The following is an 18,412-nucleotide window of genomic DNA, read 5'->3' as shown; positions in this document are numbered from 1 at the left end:
TTACTGTCAGTGCTGCATTCCGGGTCCCCAGTTATCTTTAGGATGAGTGATAATTTGCTCCTATCTGCACTTTTAGTTTTCGGACAGTTTTGGTCACCTTTTTGTATATTGCCCTATCCAGTGATTTTATCCAAAACTGAGCCAGATGAAAAGTGTAAAGAATACCTGTTCTAATGGGCAAACTCTCATTATTTTGTCATTTAAAGTGCAGCTAAAAGTGCAACAACAGGCAAAATTCTATGGTTCTTGAAACCCTAACCCTGGCCAGACATTAAAAGCATGTCGATATAACTACCATTTAACAGCATTTTTCAGCTTCATGAAAATTTGCCTAAACCAGACAGAATATTAAAGAAGATACTTTTCCTAGAGGTTTTAGAAACCGTTTTGATAGTTTGAGACTGATTTTTCTTGCTTTGAGGAAAAAATCATCTTTGATGTTTGGAGGGCTTCTGAGACACACTGCTGGAATGCACATTTGAAACCCTAGCTAGGGTTAGGGTTAGCATTCCCACAACAGGTAGAAGTTTTTTACTGTCAATGCTGCATTCCGGGTCCCCAGTTATCTTTAGGATGAGTGATAATTTGCTCCTATCTGCACTTTTAGTTTTCGGACAGTTTTGGTCACCTTTTTGTATATTGCCCTATGCAGTGATTTTATCCAAAACTGAGCCAGATGAAAAGTGTGAAGAATACCTGTTCTAATGGGCAAACTCTCATTATTTTGTTATTTAAAGTGCAGCTAAAAGTGCAACAGCGGGCAAAATTCTATGGTTCTTGTAAACCTAACCCTAGCCAGACATTAAAAGCATGCCGATTTAACTACCATTTACCAGCATTTTTCAGCTTCATCAAAATTTGCCTAAACCAGACAGAATATTAAAGAAGATACATTTCCTAGAGGTTTTAGAAACCGTTTTGATAGTTTGAGACTGATTTTTCTTGGTTTGAGGAAAAAAATCATCTTTGATGTTTGGAGGGCTTCTGAGACACCCTGCTGGAATGCACATTTGAAACCCTAGCTAGGGTTAGGGTTAGCATTCCCACAACAGGTAGAAGTTTTTTACTGTCAGTGCTGCATTCCGGGTCCCCAGTTATCTTTTGGATGAGTTATAGTTTCCTCCTGTCTGCACTTTTAGTTTTCGGACAGTTTTGGTCACCTTTTTGTATATTGCCCTATGCAGTGATTTTATCCAAAACTGAGCCAGATGAAAAGTGTGAAGAATACCTGTTCTAATGGGTAAACTCTCTTCATTTTGTCATTTAAAGTGCAGCTAAAAGTGCAACAGCGGGCAAAATTCTATGGTTCTTGTAACCCTAACACTGGCCAGGCATTAAAAGCGTGCCGATTTAACTACCATTTAACAGCATTTTTCAGCTTCATGAAAATTTGCCTAAACCAGACAGGTTTTTAAAGAAAATACATCTCTTAAAGGTTTTAAAAACCGTTTTGATAGTTTGAGACTGATTTTTTGGAGTTTGAGGAAAAAATTCATCTTTGATGTTTGGAGGGCTTCTGAGACACCCTGCTGGAATGCACATTTGAAACCTTAGTTAGGGTTACGGTTAGCATTCCCACAACAGGTAGAAGTTTTTTACTGTCAGTGCTGCATTCCGGGTCCCCAGTTATCTTTAGGATGAGTGATAATTTTCTCCTATCTGCACTTTTAGTTTTCGGACAGTTTTGGTCACTTTTTTGAATATTTCCCTATCCAGTGATTTTATCCAAAACTAAGCCAGATGAAAAGTGTGAAGAATACCTGTTCTAATGGGTAAACTCTCTTCATTTTATCATTTAAAGTGCAGCTAAAAGTGCAACAGCGGGCAAAATTCTATGGTTCTTGTAACCCTAACACTGGCCAGGCATTAAAAGCATTCCGATTTAACTACCATTTAACAGCATTTTTCAGCTTCATGAAAATTTGCCTAAACCAGACAGATTTTTAAAGAAGATACATCTCCTAAAGGTTTTAAAAACCGTTTTGATAGTTTGAGACTGATTTTTTGGAGTTTGAGGAAAAAATTCATCTTTGATGTTTGGAGGGCTTCTGAGACACCCTGCTGGAATGCACATTTGAAACCCTAGTTAGGGTTAGGGTTAGCATTCCAACAACAGGTAGAAGTTTTTTACTGTCAGTGCTGCATTCCGGGCCCCTAGTTATCTTTAGGATGAGTGATAATTTGCTCCTATCTGCACTTTTAGTTTTCGGACAGTTTTGGTCACTTTTTGTATATTGCCCTATCCAGTGATTTTATCCAAAACTGAGCCAGATGAAAAGTTTGAAGAATACCTGTTCTAATGGGTAAACTCTCTTTATTTTGTCATTTAAAGTGCAGCTAAAAGTGCAACAGCGGGCAAAATTCTATGGTTCTTGTAACCCTTACCCTAGCCAGACATTAAAAACATGCCGATTTAACTACCATTTAACAGCATTTTTCAGCTTCATGACAATTTGCCTAAACCAGACAGATTATTAAAGAAGATACTTTTCCTAGAGGTTTTAGAAACCGTTTTAATAGTTTGAGACTGATTTTTTGGAGTTTGATGAAAAATTCAACTTTGATGTTTGTAGGGCTTCTGAGACACCCTGCTGGAATGCACATTTGAAACCCTAGCTAGGGTTAGGGTTAGCATTCCCACAACAGGTAGAAGTTTTTTACTGTCAGTGCTGCATTCCGGGCCCCCAGTTATCTTTAGGATGAGTGATAATTTGCTCCTATCTGCACTTTTAGTTTTCGGACAGTTTTGGTCACTTTTTTGTATATTGCCCTATCCAGTGATTTTATCCAAAACTGAGCCAGATGAAAAGTGTAAAGAATACCTGTTCTAATGGGTAAACTGTCTTCATTTTATCATTTAAAGTGCAGCTAAAAGTGCAACAGCAGACAAAATTCTATGGTTCTTGTAACCCTAACACTGGCCAGGCATTAAAAGCGTGCCGATTTAACTACCATTTAACAGCATTTTTCAGCTTCATGAAAATTTGCCTAAACCAGACAGGTTTTTAAAGAAAATACATCTCCTAAAGGTTTTAAAAACTGTTTTGATAGTTTGAGACTGATTTTTTGGAGTTTGAGGAAAAAATTCATCTTTGATATTTGGAGGGCTTCTGAGACACCCTGCTGGAATGCACATTTGAAACCTTAGTTAGGGTTACGGTTAGCATTCCCACAACAGGTAGAAGTTTTTTACTGTCAGTGCTGCATTCCGGGTCCCCAGTTATCTTTAGGATGAGTGATAATTTTCTCCTATCTGCACTTTTAGTTTTCGGACAGTTTTGGTCACTTTTTTGAATATTGCCCTATCCAGTGATTTTATCCAAAACTAAGCCAGATGAAAAGTGTGAAGAATACCTGTTCTAATGGGTAAACTCTCTTCATTTTATCATTTAAAGTGCAGCTAAAAGTGCAACAGCGGGCAAAATTCTATGGTTCTTGTAACCCTAACCCTAGCCAGGCATTAAAAGCATTCCGATTTAACTACCATTTAACAGCATTTTTCAGCTTCATGAAAATTTGCCTAAACCAGACAGATTATTAAAGAAGATACTTTTCCTAGAGGTTTTAGAAACCGTTTTGATAGTTTGAGACTGATTTTTTGGAGTTTGAGGAAAAATTCAAATTTGATATTTGGAGGGCTTCTGAGACACCCTGCTGGAATGCACATTTGAAACCCTAGCTAGGGTTAGGGTTAGCATTCCCACAACAGGTAGAAGTTTTTTACTGTCAGTGCTGCATTCCGGGTCCCCAGTTATCTTTAGGATGAGTGATAATTTTCTCCTATCTGCACTTTTAGTTTTCGGACAGTTTTGGTCACTTTTTTGTATATTGCCCTATCCATTGATTTTATCCAAAACTGAGCCAGATGAAAAGTGTGAAGAATACCTGTTCTAATGGGTAAACTCTCTTCATTTTATCATTTAAAGTGCAGCTAAAAGTGCAACAGCGGGCAAAATTCTATGGTTCTTGTAACCCTAACCCTAGCCAGGCATTAAAAGCATTCCGATTTAACTACCATTTAACAGCATTTTTCAGCTTCATGAAAATTTGCCTAAACCAGACAGATTTTTAAAGAAGATACATCTCCTAAACGTTTTAAAAACCGTTTTGATAGTTTGAGACTGAGTTTTTGGAGTTTGAGGAAAAAATTCATCTTTGATGTTTGGAGGGCTTCTGAGACACCCTGCTGGAATGCACATTTGAAACCCTAGCTAGGGTTAGGGTTAGCATTCCCACAACAGGTAGAAGTTTTTTACTGTCAGTGCTGCATTCCGGGCCCCCAGTTATCTTTAGGATGAGTGATAATTTGCTCCTATCTGCACTTTTAGTTTTCGGACAGTTTTGGTCACTTTTTGAATATTGCCCTATCCATTGATTTTATCCAAAACTGAGCCAGATGAAAAGTGTGAAGAATACCTGTTCTAATGGGTAAACTCTCTTCATTTTGTCATTTAAAGTGCAGCTAAAAGTGCAACAGCGGGCAAAATTCTATGGTTCTTGTATTCCTAACCCTAGCCAGGCATTAAAAGCATGCCGATTTAACTACCAAATAACAACATTTTTCAGCTTCATGAAAATTTGCCTAAACCAGACAGAATATTAAAGAAGATACATTTCCTAGAGGTTTTAGAAACCGTTTTGATAGTTTGAGACTGATTTTTCTTGGTTTGAGGAAAAAAATCATCTTTGTTGTTTGGAGGGCTTCTGAGACACCCTGCTGCAATGCACATTTGAAACCCTAGTTAGGGTTAGGGTTAGCATTCCCACAACAGGTAGAAGTTTTTTACTGTCAGTGCTGCATTCCGGGCCCCCAGTTATCTTTAGGATGAGTGATAATTTGCTCCTATCTGCACTTTTAGTTTTCGGACAGTTTTGGTCACTTTTTGAATATTGCCCTATCCATTGATTTTATCCAAAACTGAGCCAGATGAAAAGTGTGAAGAATACCTGTTCTAATGGGTAAACTCTCTTCATTTTGTCATTTAAAGTGCAGCTAAAAGTGCAACAGCGGGCAAAATTCTATGGTTCTTGTAACCCTAACCCTAGCCAGGCATTAAAAGCATTCCGATTTAACTACCATTTAACAACATTTTTCAGCTTCATGAAAATTTGCCTAAACCAGACAGAATATTAAAGAAGATACATTTCCTAGAGGTTTTAGAAACCGTTTTGATAGTTTGAGACTGATTTTTCTTGGTTTGAGGAAAAAAATCATCTTTGATGTTTGGAGGGCTTCTGAGACACCCTGCTGTAATGCACATCTGAAACCCTAGCTAGGGTTAGGGTTAGCATTCCCACAAATGGTAGAAGTTTTTTACTGTCAGTGCTGCATTCCGGGTCCCCAGATATCTTTAGGATGAGTGATAATTTGCTCCTATCTGCACTTTTAGTTTTCGGACAGTTTTGGTCACCTTTTTGTATATTGCCCTATCCAGTGATTTTATCCAAAACTGAGCCAGATGAAAAGTGTAAAGAATACCTGTTCTTATGGGTAAACTCTCTTCATTTTGTCATTTAAAGTGCAGCTAAAAGTGCAACAGCGGGCAAAATTCTATGGTTCTTGTAACCCTAACCCTAGCCAGGCATTAAAAGCATGCCGATTTAACTACCATTTAACAACATTTTTCAGCTTCATGAAAATTTGCCTAAACCAGACAGAATATTAAAGAAGATACATTTCCTAGAGGTTTTAGAAACCGTTTTGATAGTTTGAGACTGATTTTTTGGAGTATGAGGAAAAAAATTATCTTTGATGTTTGGAGGGCTTCTGAGACACCCTGCTGGAATGCACATTTGAAACCCTAGCTAGGGTTAAGGTTAGCATTCCCACAACAGGTAGAAGTTTTTTACTGTCAGTGCTGCATTCCGGGTCCCCAGTTATCTTTAGGATGAGTGATAATTTGCTCCTATCTGCACTTTTAGTTTTCGGACAGTTTTGGTCACCTTTTTGTATATTGCCCTATCCAGTGATTTTATCCAAAACTGAGCCAGATGAAAAGTGTGAAGAATACCTGTTCTAATGGGTAAACTCTCTTTATTTTGTCATTTAAAGTGCAGCTAAAAGTGCAACAGCGGGCAAAATTCTATGGTTCTTGTAACCCTAACCCTAGCCAGACATTAAAAACATGCCGATTTAACTACCATTTAACAGCATTTTTCAGCTTCATGACAATTTGCCTAAACCAGACAGATTATTAAAGAAGGTACTTTTCCTTGTGGTTTTAGAAACCGTTTTGATAGTTTGAGACTGATTTTTTGGATTTTGAGGAAAAATTCAACTTTGATGTTTGGAGGGCTTCTGAGACACCCTGCTGGAATGCACATTTGAAACCCTAGTTAGGGTTAGGGTTAGCATTCCCACAACAGGTAAAAGTTTTTTACTGTCAGTGCTGCATTCCGGGCCCCCAGTTATCTTAAGGATGAGTGATAATTTTCTCCTATCTGCACTTTTAGTTTTCGGACAGTTTTGGTCACTTTTTTGTATATTGCCCTATCCAGTGATTTTATCCAAAACTGAGCCAGATGAAAAGTGTAAAGAATACCTGTTCTAATGGGTAAACTCCCTTCATTTTGTCATTTAAAGTGCAGCTAAAAGTGCAACAGCGGGCAAAATTCTATGGTTCTTGTAACCCTAACCCTAGCCAGACATTAAAAACATGCCGATTTAACTACCATTTAACAGCATTTTTCAGCTTCATGACAATTTGCCTAAACCAGACAGATTATTAAAGAAGGTACTTTTCCTTGAGGTTTTAGAAACCGTTTTGATAGTTTGAGACTGATTTTTTGGAGTTTGAGGAAAAATTCAACTTTGATGTTTGGAGGGCTTCTGAGACACCCTGCTGGAATGCACATTTGAAACCCTAGCTAGGGTTAGGGTTAGCATTCCCACAACAGGTAGAAGTTTTTTACTGTCAGTGCTGCATTCCGGGCCCCCAGTTATCTTAAGGATGAGTGATAATTTTCTCCTATCTGAACTTTTAGTTTTCGGACAGTTTTGGTCACTTTTTTGTATATTGCCCTATCCAGTGATTTTATCCAAAACTGAGCCAGATGAAAAGTGTAAAGAATACCTGTTCTAATGGGTAAACTCCCTTCATTTTGTCATTTAAAGTGCAGCTAAAAGTGCAACAGCGGGCAAAATTCTATGGTTCTTGTAACCCTAACACTGGCCAGGCATTAAAAGCGTGCCGATTGAACTACCATTTAACAGCATTTTTCAGCTTCATGAAAATTTGCCTAAACCAGACAGATTTTTAAAGAACATACATCTCCTAAACGTTTTAAAAACCGTTTTGATAGTTTGAGACTGAGTTTTTGGAGTTTGAGGAAAAAATTCATCTTTGATGTTTGGAGGGCTTCTGAGACACCCTGCTGGAATGCACATTTGAAACCCTAGTTAGGGTTAGGGTTAGCATTCCAACAACAGGTAGAAGTTTTTTACTGTCAGTGCTGCATTCCGGGCCCCCAGTTATCTTTAGGATGAGTGATAATTTGCTCCTATCTGCACTTTTAGTTTTCGGACAGTTTTGGTCACTTTTTGAATATTGCCCTATCCATTGATTTTATCCAAAACTGAGCCAGATGAAAAGTGTGAAGAATACCTGTTCTAATGGGTAAACTCTCTTCATTTTGTCATTTAAAGTGCAGCTAAAAGTGCAACAGCGGGCAAAATTCTATGGTTCTTGTATTCCTAACCCTAGCCAGGCATTAAAAGCATGCCGATTTAACTACCAAATAACAACATTTTTCAGCTTCATGAAAATTTGCCTAAACCAGACAGAATATTAAAGAAGATACATTTCCTAGAGGTTTTAGAAACCGTTTTGATAGTTTGAGACTGATTTTTCTTGGTTTGAGGAAAAAAATCATCTTTGTTGTTTGGAGGGCTTCTGAGACACCCTGCTGGAATGCACATTTGAAACCCTAGTTAGGGTTAGGGTTAGCATTCCCACAACAGGTAGAACTTTTTTACTGTCAGTGCTGCATTCCGGGCCCCCAGTTATCTTTAGGATGAGTGATAATTTGCTCCTATCTGCACTTTTAGTTTTCGGACAGTTTTGGTCACTTTTTGAATATTGCCCTATCCATTGATTTTATCCAAAACTGAGCCAGATGAAAAGTGTGAAGAATACCTGTTCTAATGGGTAAACTCTCTTCATTTTGTCATTTAAAGTGCAGCTAAAAGTGCAACAGCGGGCAAAATTCTATGGTTCTTGTAACCCTAACCCTAGCCAGGCATTAAAAGCATTCCGATTTAACTACCATTTAACAACATTTTTCAGCTTCATGAAAATTTGCCTAAACCAGACAGAATATTAAAGAAGATACATTTCCTAGAGGTTTTAGAAACCGTTTTGATAGTTTGAGACTGATTTTTCTTGGTTTGAGGAAAAAAATCATCTTTGATGTTTGGAGGGCTTCTGAGACACCCTGCTGTAATGCACATCTGAAACCCTAGCTAGGGTTAGGGTTAGCATTCCCACAAATGGTAGAAGTTTTTTACTGTCAGTGCTGCATTCCGGGTCCCCAGATATCTTTAGGATGAGTGATAATTTGCTCCTATCTGCACTTTTAGTTTTCGGACAGTTTTGGTCACCTTTTTGTATATTGCCCTATCCAGTGATTTTATCCAAAACTGAGCCAGATGAAAAGTGTAAAGAATACCTGTTCTTATGGGTAAACTCTCTTCATTTTGTCATTTAAAGTGCAGCTAAAAGTGCAACAGCGGGCAAAATTCTATGGTTCTTGTAACCCTAACCCTAGCCAGGCATTAAAAGCATGCTGATTTAACTACCATTTAACAACATTTTTCAGCTTCATGAAAATTTGCCTAAACCAGACAGAATATTAAAGAAGATACATTTCCTAGAGGTTTTAGAAACCGTTTTGATAGTTTGAGACTGATTTTTCTTGGTTTGAGGAAAAAAATCATCTTTGATGTTTGGAGGGCTTCTGAGACACCCTGCTGTAATGCACATCTGAAACCCTAGCTAGGGTTAGGGTTAGCATTCCCACAAATGGTAGAAGTTTTTTACTGTCAGTGCTGCATTCCGGGTCCCCAGATATCTTTAGGATGAGTGATAATTTGCTCCTATCTGCACTTTTAGTTTTCGGACAGTTTTGGTCACCTTTTTGTATATTGCCCTATCCAGTGATTTTATCCAAAACTGAGCCAAATGAAAAGTTTGAAGAATACCTGTTCTAATGGGTAAACTCTCTTTATTTTGTCATTTAAAGTGCAGCTAAAAGTGCAACAGCGGGCAAAATTCTATGGTTCTTGTAACCCTAACCCTAGCCAGACATTAAAAGCATGCCGATTTAACTACCATTTAACAGCATTTTTCAGCTTCATGAAAATTTGCCTAAACCAGACAGAATATTAAAGAAGATACATTTCCTAGAGGTTTTAGAAACCGTTTTGATAGTTTGAGACTGATTTTTTGGAGTATGAGGAAAAAAATTATCTTTGATGTTTGGAGGGCTTCTGAGACACCCTGCTGGAATGCACATTTGAAACCCTAGCTAGGGTTAAGGTTAGCATTCCCACAACAGGTAGAAGTTTTTTACTGTCAGTGCTGCATTCCGGGTCCCCAGTTATCTTTAGGATGAGTGATAATTTGCTCCTATCTGCACTTTTAGTTTTCGGACAGTTTTGGTCACCTTTTTGTATATTGCCCTATCCAGTGATTTTATCCAAAACTGAGCCAGATGAAAAGTGTGAAGAATACCTGTTCTAATGGGTAAACTCTCTTTATTTTGTCATTTAAAGTGCAGCTAAAAGTGCAACAGCGGGCAAAATTCTATGGTTCTTGTAACCCTAACCCTAGCCAGACATTAAAAACATGCCGATTTAACTACCATTTAACAGCATTTTTCAGCTTCATGACAATTTGCCTAAACCAGACAGATTATTAAAGAAGGTACTTTTCCTTGTGGTTTTAGAAACCGTTTTGATAGTTTGAGACTGATTTTTTGGATTTTGAGGAAAAATTCAACTTTGATGTTTGGAGGGCTTCTGAGACACCCTGCTGGAATGCACATTTGAAACCCTAGTTAGGGTTAGGGTTAGCATTCCCACAACAGGTAGAAGTTTTTTACTGTCAGTGCTGCATTCCGGGCCCCCAGTTATCTTTAGGATGAGTGATAATTTGCTCCTATCTGCACTTTTAGTTTTCGGACAGTTTTGGTCACTTTTTGAATATTGCCCTATCCATTGATTTTATCCAAAACTGAGCCAGATGAAAAGTGTGAAGAATACCTGTTCTAATGGGTAAACTCTCTTCATTTTGTCATTTAAAGTGCAGCTAAAAGTGCAACAGCGGGCAAAATTCTATGGTTCTTGTAACCCTAACCCTAGCCAGGCATTAAAAGCATTCCGATTTAACTACCATTTAACAACATTTTTCAGCTTCATGAAAATTTGCCTAAACCAGACAGAATATTAAAGAAGATACATTTCCTAGAGGTTTTAGAAACCGTTTTGATAGTTTGAGACTGATTTTTCTTGGTTTGAGGAAAAAAATCATCTTTGATGTTTGGAGGGCTTCTGAGACACCCTGCTGTAATGCACATCTGAAACCCTAGCTAGGGTTAGGGTTAGCATTCCCACAAATGGTAGAAGTTTTTTACTGTCAGTGCTGCATTCCGGGCCCCCAGTTATCTTTAGGATGAGTGATAATTTGCTCCTATCTGCACTTTTAGTTTTCGGACAGTTTTGGTCACTTTTTGAATATTGCCCTATCCATTGATTTTATCCAAAACTGAGCCAGATGAAAAGTGTGAAGAATACCTGTTCTAATGGGTAAACTCTCTTCATTTTGTCATTTAAAGTGCAGCTAAAAGTGCAACAGCGGGCAAAATTCTATGGTTCTTGTAACCCTAACCCTAGCCAGGCATTAAAAGCATTCCGATTTAACTACCATTTAACAACATTTTTCAGCTTCATGAAAATTTGCCTAAACCAGACAGAATATTAAAGAAGATACATTTCCTAGAGGTTTTAGAAACCGTTTTGATAGTTTGAGACTGATTTTTCTTGGTTTGAGGAAAAAAATCATCTTTGATGTTTGGAGGGCTTCTGAGACACCCTGCTGTAATGCACATCTGAAACCCTAGCTAGGGTTAGGGTTAGCATTCCCACAAATGGTAGAAGTTTTTTACTGTCAGTGCTGCATTCCGGGTCGCCAGATATCTTTAGGATGAGTGATAATTTGCTCCTATCTGCACTTTTAGTTTTCGGACAGTTTTGGTCACCTTTTTGTATATTGCCCTATCCAGTGATTTTATCCAAAACTGAGCCAGATGAAAAGTGTAAAGAATACCTGTTCTTATGGGTAAACTCTCTTCATTTTGTCATTTAAAGTGCAGCTAAAAGTGCAACAGCGGGCAAAATTCTATGGTTCTTGTAACCCTAACCCTTGCCAGGCATTAAAAGCATGCCGATTTAACTACCATTTAACAACATTTTTCAGCTTCATGAAAATTTGCCTAAACCAGACAGAATATTAAAGAAGATACATTTCCTAGAGGTTTTAGAAACCGTTTTGATAGTTTGAGACTGATTTTTTGGAGTATGAGGAAAAAAATTATCTTTGATGTTTGGAGGGCTTCTGAGACACCCTGCTGGAATGCACATTTGAAACCCTAGCTAGGGTTAAGGTTAGCATTCCCACAACAGGTAGAAGTTTTTTACTGTCAGTGCTGCATTCCGGGTCCCCAGTTATCTTTAGGATGAGTGATAATTTGCTCCTATCTGCACTTTTAGTTTTCGGACAGTTTTGGTCACCTTTTTGTATATTGCCCTATCCAGTGATTTTATCCAAAACTGAGCCAGATGAAAAGTGTGAAGAATACCTGTTCTAATGGGTAAACTCTCTTTATTTTGTCATTTAAAGTGCAGCTAAAAGTGCAACAGCGGGCAAAATTCTATGGTTCTTGTAACCCTAACCCTAGCCAGACATTAAAAACATGCCGATTTAACTACCATTTAACAGCATTTTTCAGCTTCATGACAATTTGCCTAAACCAGACAGATTATTAAAGAAGGTACTTTTCCTTGTGGTTTTAGAAACCGTTTTGATAGTTTGAGACTGATTTTTTGGATTTTGAGGAAAAATTCAACTTTGATGTTTGGAGGGCTTCTGAGACACCCTGCTGGAATGCACATTTGAAACCCTAGTTAGGGTTAGGGTTAGCATTCCCACAACAGGTAAAAGTTTTTTACTGTCAGTGCTGCATTCCGGGCCCCCAGTTATCTTAAGGATGAGTGATAATTTTCTCCTATCTGCACTTTTAGTTTTCGGACAGTTTTGGTCACTTTTTTGTATATTGCCCTATCCAGTGATTTTATCCAAAACTGAGCCAGATGAAAAGTGTAAAGAATACCTGTTCTAATGGGTAAACTCCCTTCATTTTGTCATTTAAAGTGCAGCTAAAAGTGCAACAGCGGGCAAAATTCTATGGTTCTTGTAACCCTAACCCTAGCCAGACATTAAAAACATGCCGATTTAACTACCATTTAACAGCATTTTTCAGCTTCATGACAATTTGCCTAAACCAGACAGATTATTAAAGAAGGTACTTTTCCTTGAGGTTTTAGAAACCGTTTTGATAGTTTGAGACTGATTTTTTGGAGTTTGAGGAAAAATTCAACTTTGATGTTTGGAGGGCTTCTGAGACACCCTGCTGGAATGCACATTTGAAACCCTAGCTAGGGTTAGGGTTAGCATTCCCACAACAGGTAGAAGTTTTTTACTGTCAGTGCTGCATTCCGGGCCCCCAGTTATCTTAAGGATGAGTGATAATTTTCTCCTATCTGAACTTTTAGTTTTCGGACAGTTTTGGTCACTTTTTTGTATATTGCCCTATCCAGTGATTTTATCCAAAACTGAGCCAGATGAAAAGTGTAAAGAATACCTGTTCTAATGGGTAAACTCCCTTCATTTTGTCATTTAAAGTGCAGCTAAAAGTGCAACAGCGGGCAAAATTCTATGGTTCTTGTAACCCTAACACTGGCCAGGCATTAAAAGCGTGCCGATTGAACTACCATTTAACAGCATTTTTCAGCTTCATGAAAATTTGCCTAAACCAGACAGATTTTTAAAGAACATACATCTCCTAAACGTTTTAAAAACCGTTTTGATAGTTTGAGACTGAGTTTTTGGAGTTTGAGGAAAAAATTCATCTTTGATGTTTGGAGGGCTTCTGAGACACCCTGCTGGAATGCACATTTGAAACCCTAGTTAGGGTTAGGGTTAGCATTCCCACAACAGGTAGAAGTTTTTTACTGTCAGTGCTGCATTCCGGGCCCCCAGTTATCTTTAGGATGAGTGATAATTTGCTCCTATCTGCACTTTTAGTTTTCGGACAGTTTTGGTCACTTTTTGAATATTGCCCTATCCATTGATTTTATCCAAAACTGAGCCAGATGAAAAGTGTGAAGAATACCTGTTCTAATGGGTAAACTCTCTTCATTTTGTCATTTAAAGTGCAGCTAAAAGTGCAACAGCGGGCAAAATTCTATGGTTCTTGTAACCCTAACCCTAGCCAGGCATTAAAAGCATTCCGATTTAACTACCATTTAACAACATTTTTCAGCTTCATGAAAATTTGCCTAAACCAGACAGAATATTAAAGAAGATACATTTCCTAGAGGTTTTAGAAACCGTTTTGATAGTTTGAGACTGATTTTTCTTGGTTTGAGGAAAAAAATCATCTTTGATGTTTGGAGGGCTTCTGAGACACCCTGCTTTAATGCACATCTGAAACCCTAGCTAGGGTTAGGGTTAGCATTCCCACAAATGGTAGAAGTTTTTTACTGTCAGTGCTGCATTCCGGGTCCCCAGATATCTTTAGGATGAGTGATAATTTGCTCCTATCTGCACTTTTAGTTTTCGGACAGTTTTGGTCACCTTTTTGTATATTGCCCTATCCAGTGATTTTATCCAAAACTGAGCCAGATGAAAAGTGTAAAGAATACCTGTTCTTATGGGTAAACTCTCTTCATTTTGTCATTTAAAGTGCAGCTAAAAGTGCAACAGCGGGCAAAATTCTATGGTTCTTGTAACCCTAACCCTAGCCAGGCATTAAAAGCATGCTGATTTAACTACCATTTAACAACATTTTTCAGCTTCATGAAAATTTGCCTAAACCAGACAGAATATTAAAGAAGATACATTTCCTAGAGGTTTTAGAAACCGTTTTGATAGTTTGAGACTGATTTTTCTTGGTTTGAGGAAAAAAATCATCTTTGATGTTTGGAGGGCTTCTGAGACACCCTGCTGTAATGCACATCTGAAACCCTAGCTAGGGTTAGGGTTAGCATTCCCACAAATGGTAGAAGTTTTTTACTGTCAGTGCTGCATTCCGGGTCCCCAGATATCTTTAGGATGAGTGATAATTTGCTCCTATCTGCACTTTTAGTTTTCGGACAGTTTTGGTCACCTTTTTGTATATTGCCCTATCCAGTGATTTTATCCAAAACTGAGCCAAATGAAAAGTTTGAAGAATACCTGTTCTAATGGGTAAACTCTCTTTATTTTGTCATTTAAAGTGCAGCTAAAAGTGCAACAGCGGGCAAAATTCTATGGTTCTTGTAACCCTAACCCTAGCCAGACATTAAAAGCATGCCGATTTAACTACCATTTAACAGCATTTTTCAGCTTCATGAAAATTTGCCTAAACCAGACAGAATATTAAAGAAGATACATTTCCTAGAGGTTTTAGAAACCGTTTTGATAGTTTGAGACTGATTTTTTGGAGTATGAGGAAAAAAATTATCTTTGATGTTTGGAGGGCTTCTGAGACACCCTGCTGGAATGCACATTTGAAACCCTAGCTAGGGTTAAGGTTAGCATTCCCACAACAGGTAGAAGTTTTTTACTGTCAGTGCTGCATTCCGGGTCCCCAGTTATCTTTAGGATGAGTGATAATTTGCTCCTATCTGCACTTTTAGTTTTCGGACAGTTTTGGTCACCTTTTTGTATATTGCCCTATCCAGTGATTTTATCCAAAACTGAGCCAGATGAAAAGTGTGAAGAATACCTGTTCTAATGGGTAAACTCTCTTTATTTTGTCATTTAAAGTGCAGCTAAAAGTGCAACAGCGGGCAAAATTCTATGGTTCTTGTAACCCTAACCCTAGCCAGACATTAAAAACATGCCGATTTAACTACCATTTAACAGCATTTTTCAGCTTCATGACAATTTGCCTAAACCAGACAGATTATTAAAGAAGGTACTTTTCCTTGTGGTTTTAGAAACCGTTTTGATAGTTTGAGACTGATTTTTTGGATTTTGAGGAAAAATTCAACTTTGATGTTTGGAGGGCTTCTGAGACACCCTGCTGGAATGCACATTTGAAACCCTAGTTAGGGTTAGGGTTAGCATTCCCACAACAGGTAAAAGTTTTTTACTGTCAGTGCTGCATTCCGGGCCCCCAGTTATCTTAAGGATGAGTGATAATTTTCTCCTATCTGCACTTTTAGTTTTCGGACAGTTTTGGTCACTTTTTTGTATATTGCCCTATCCAGTGATTTTATCCAAAACTGAGCCAGATGAAAAGTGTAAAGAATACCTGTTCTAATGGGTAAACTCCCTTCATTTTGTCATTTAAAGTGCAGCTAAAAGTGCAACAGCGGGCAAAATTCTATGGTTCTTGTAACCCTAACCCTAGCCAGACATTAAAAACATGCCGATTTAACTACCATTTAACAGCATTTTTCAGCTTCATGACAATTTGCCTAAACCAGACAGATTATTAAAGAAGGTACTTTTCCTTGAGGTTTTAGAAACCGTTTTGATAGTTTGAGACTGATTTTTTGGATTTTGAGGAAAAATTCAACTTTGATGTTTGGAGGGCTTCTGAGACACCCTGCTGGAATGCACATTTGAAACCCTAGTTAGGGTTAGGGTTAGCATTCCCACAACAGGTAGAAGTTTTTTACTGTCAGTGCTGCATTCCGGGCCCCCAGTTATCTTAAGGATGAGTGATAATTTTCTCCTATCTGCACTTTTAGTTTTCGGACAGTTTTGGTCACTTTTTTGTATATTGCCCTATCCAGTGATTTTATCCAAAACTGAGCCAGATGAAAAGTGTAAAGAATACCTGTTCTAATGGGTAAACTCCCTTCATTTTGTCATTTAAAGTGCAGCTAAAAGTGCAACAGCGGGCAAAATTCTATGGTTCTTGTAACCCTAACCCTAGCCAGACATTAAAAACATGCCGATTTAACTACCATTTAACAGCATTTTTCAGCTTCATGACAATTTGCCTAAACCAGACAGATTATTAAAGAAGGTACTTTTCCTTGAGGTTTTAGAAACCGTTTTGATAGTTTGAGACTGATTTTTTGGAGTTTGAGGAAAAATTCAACTTTGATGTTTGGAGGGCTTCTGAGACACCCTGCTGGAATGCACATTTGAAACCCTAGCTAGGGTTAGGGTTAGCATTCCCACAACAGGTAGAAGTTTTTTACTGTCAGTGCTGCATTCCGGGCCCCCAGTTATCTTAAGGATGAGTGATAATTTTCTCCTATCTGAACTTTTAGTTTTCGGACAGTTTTGGTCACTTTTTTGTATATTGCCCTATCCAGTGATTTTATCCAAAACTGAGCCAGATGAAAAGTGTAAAGAATACCTGTTCTAATGGGTAAACTCCCTTCATTTTGTCATTTAAAGTGCAGCTAAAAGTGCAACAGCGGGCAAAATTCTATGGTTCTTGTAACCCTAACACTGGCCAGGCATTAAAAGCGTGCCGATTGAACTACCATTTAACAGCATTTTTCAGCTTCATGAAAATTTGCCTAAACCAGACAGATTTTTAAAGAACATACATCTCCTAAACGTTTTAAAAACCGTTTTGATAGTTTGAGACTGAGTTTTTGGAGTTTGAGGAAAAAATTCATCTTTGATGTTTGGAGGGCTTCTGAGACACCCTGCTGGAATGCACATTTGAAACCCTAGTTAGGGTTAGGGTTAGCATTCCAACAACAGGTAGAAGTTTTTTACTGTCAGTGCTGCATTCCGGGCCCCCAGTTATCTTTAGGATGAGTGATAATTTGCTCCTATCTGCACTTTTAGTTTTCGGACAGTTTTGGTCACTTTTTGAATATTGCCCTATCCATTGATTTTATCCAAAACTGAGCCAGATGAAAAGTGTGAAGAATACCTGTTCTAATGGGTAAACTCTCTTCATTTTGTCATTTAAAGTGCAGCTAAAAGTGCAACAGCGGGCAAAATTCTATGGTTCTTGTATTCCTAACCCTAGCCAGGCATTAAAAGCATGCCGATTTAACTACCAAATAACAACATTTTTCAGCTTCATGAAAATTTGCCTAAACCAGACAGAATATTAAAGAAGATACATTTCCTAGAGGTTTTAGAAACCGTTTTGATAGTTTGAGACTGATTTTTCTTGGTTTGAGGAAAAAAATCATCTTTGTTGTTTGGAGGGCTTCTGAGACACCCTGCTGGAATGCACATTTGAAACCCTAGTTAGGGTTAGGGTTAGCATTCCCACAACAGGTAGAAGTTTTTTACTGTCAGTGCTGCATTCCGGGCCCCCAGTTATCTTTAGGATGAGTGATAATTTGCTCCTATCTGCACTTTTAGTTTTCGGACAGTTTTGGTCACTTTTTGAATATTGCCCTATCCATTGATTTTATCCAAAACTGAGCCAGATGAAAAGTGTGAAGAATACCTGTTCTAATGGGTAAACTCTCTTCATTTTGTCATTTAAAGTGCAGCTAAAAGTGCAACAGCGGGCAAAATTCTATGGTTCTTGTAACCCTAACCCTAGCCAGGCATTAAAAGCATTCCGATTTAACTACCATTTAACAACATTTTTCAGCTTCATGAAAATTTGCCTAAACCAGACAGATTTTTAAAGAACATACATCTCCTAAACGTTTTAAAAACCGTTTTGATAGTTTGAGACTGAGTTTTTGGAGTTTGAGGAAAAAATTCATCTTTGATGTTTGGAGGGCTTCTGAGACACCCTGCTGGAATGCACATTTGAAACCCTAGTTAGGGTTAGGGTTAGCATTCCAACAACAGGTAGAAGTTTTTTACTGTCAGTGCTGCATTCCGGGCCCCCAGTTATCTTTAGGATGAGTGATAATTTGCTCCTATCTGCACTTTTAGTTTTCGGACAGTTTTGGTCACTTTTTGAATATTGCCCTATCCATTGATTTTATCCAAAACTGAGCCAGATGAAAAGTGTGAAGAATACCTGTTCTAATGGGTAAACTCTCTTCATTTTGTCATTTAAAGTGCAGCTAAAAGTGCAACAGCGGGCAAAATTCTATGGTTCTTGTATTCCTAACCCTAGCCAGGCATTAAAAGCATGCCGATTTAACTACCAAATAACAACATTTTTCAGCTTCATGAAAATTTGCCTAAACCAGACAGAA

Source organism: Lepisosteus oculatus, unplaced genomic scaffold (genome assembly GCF_040954835.1).
Source record: "Lepisosteus oculatus isolate fLepOcu1 unplaced genomic scaffold, fLepOcu1.hap2 HAP2_SCAFFOLD_61, whole genome shotgun sequence".
Taxonomy (NCBI): Eukaryota; Metazoa; Chordata; class Actinopteri; order Semionotiformes; family Lepisosteidae; genus Lepisosteus; species Lepisosteus oculatus.
This window is presented reverse-complemented; position numbering follows the sequence as displayed.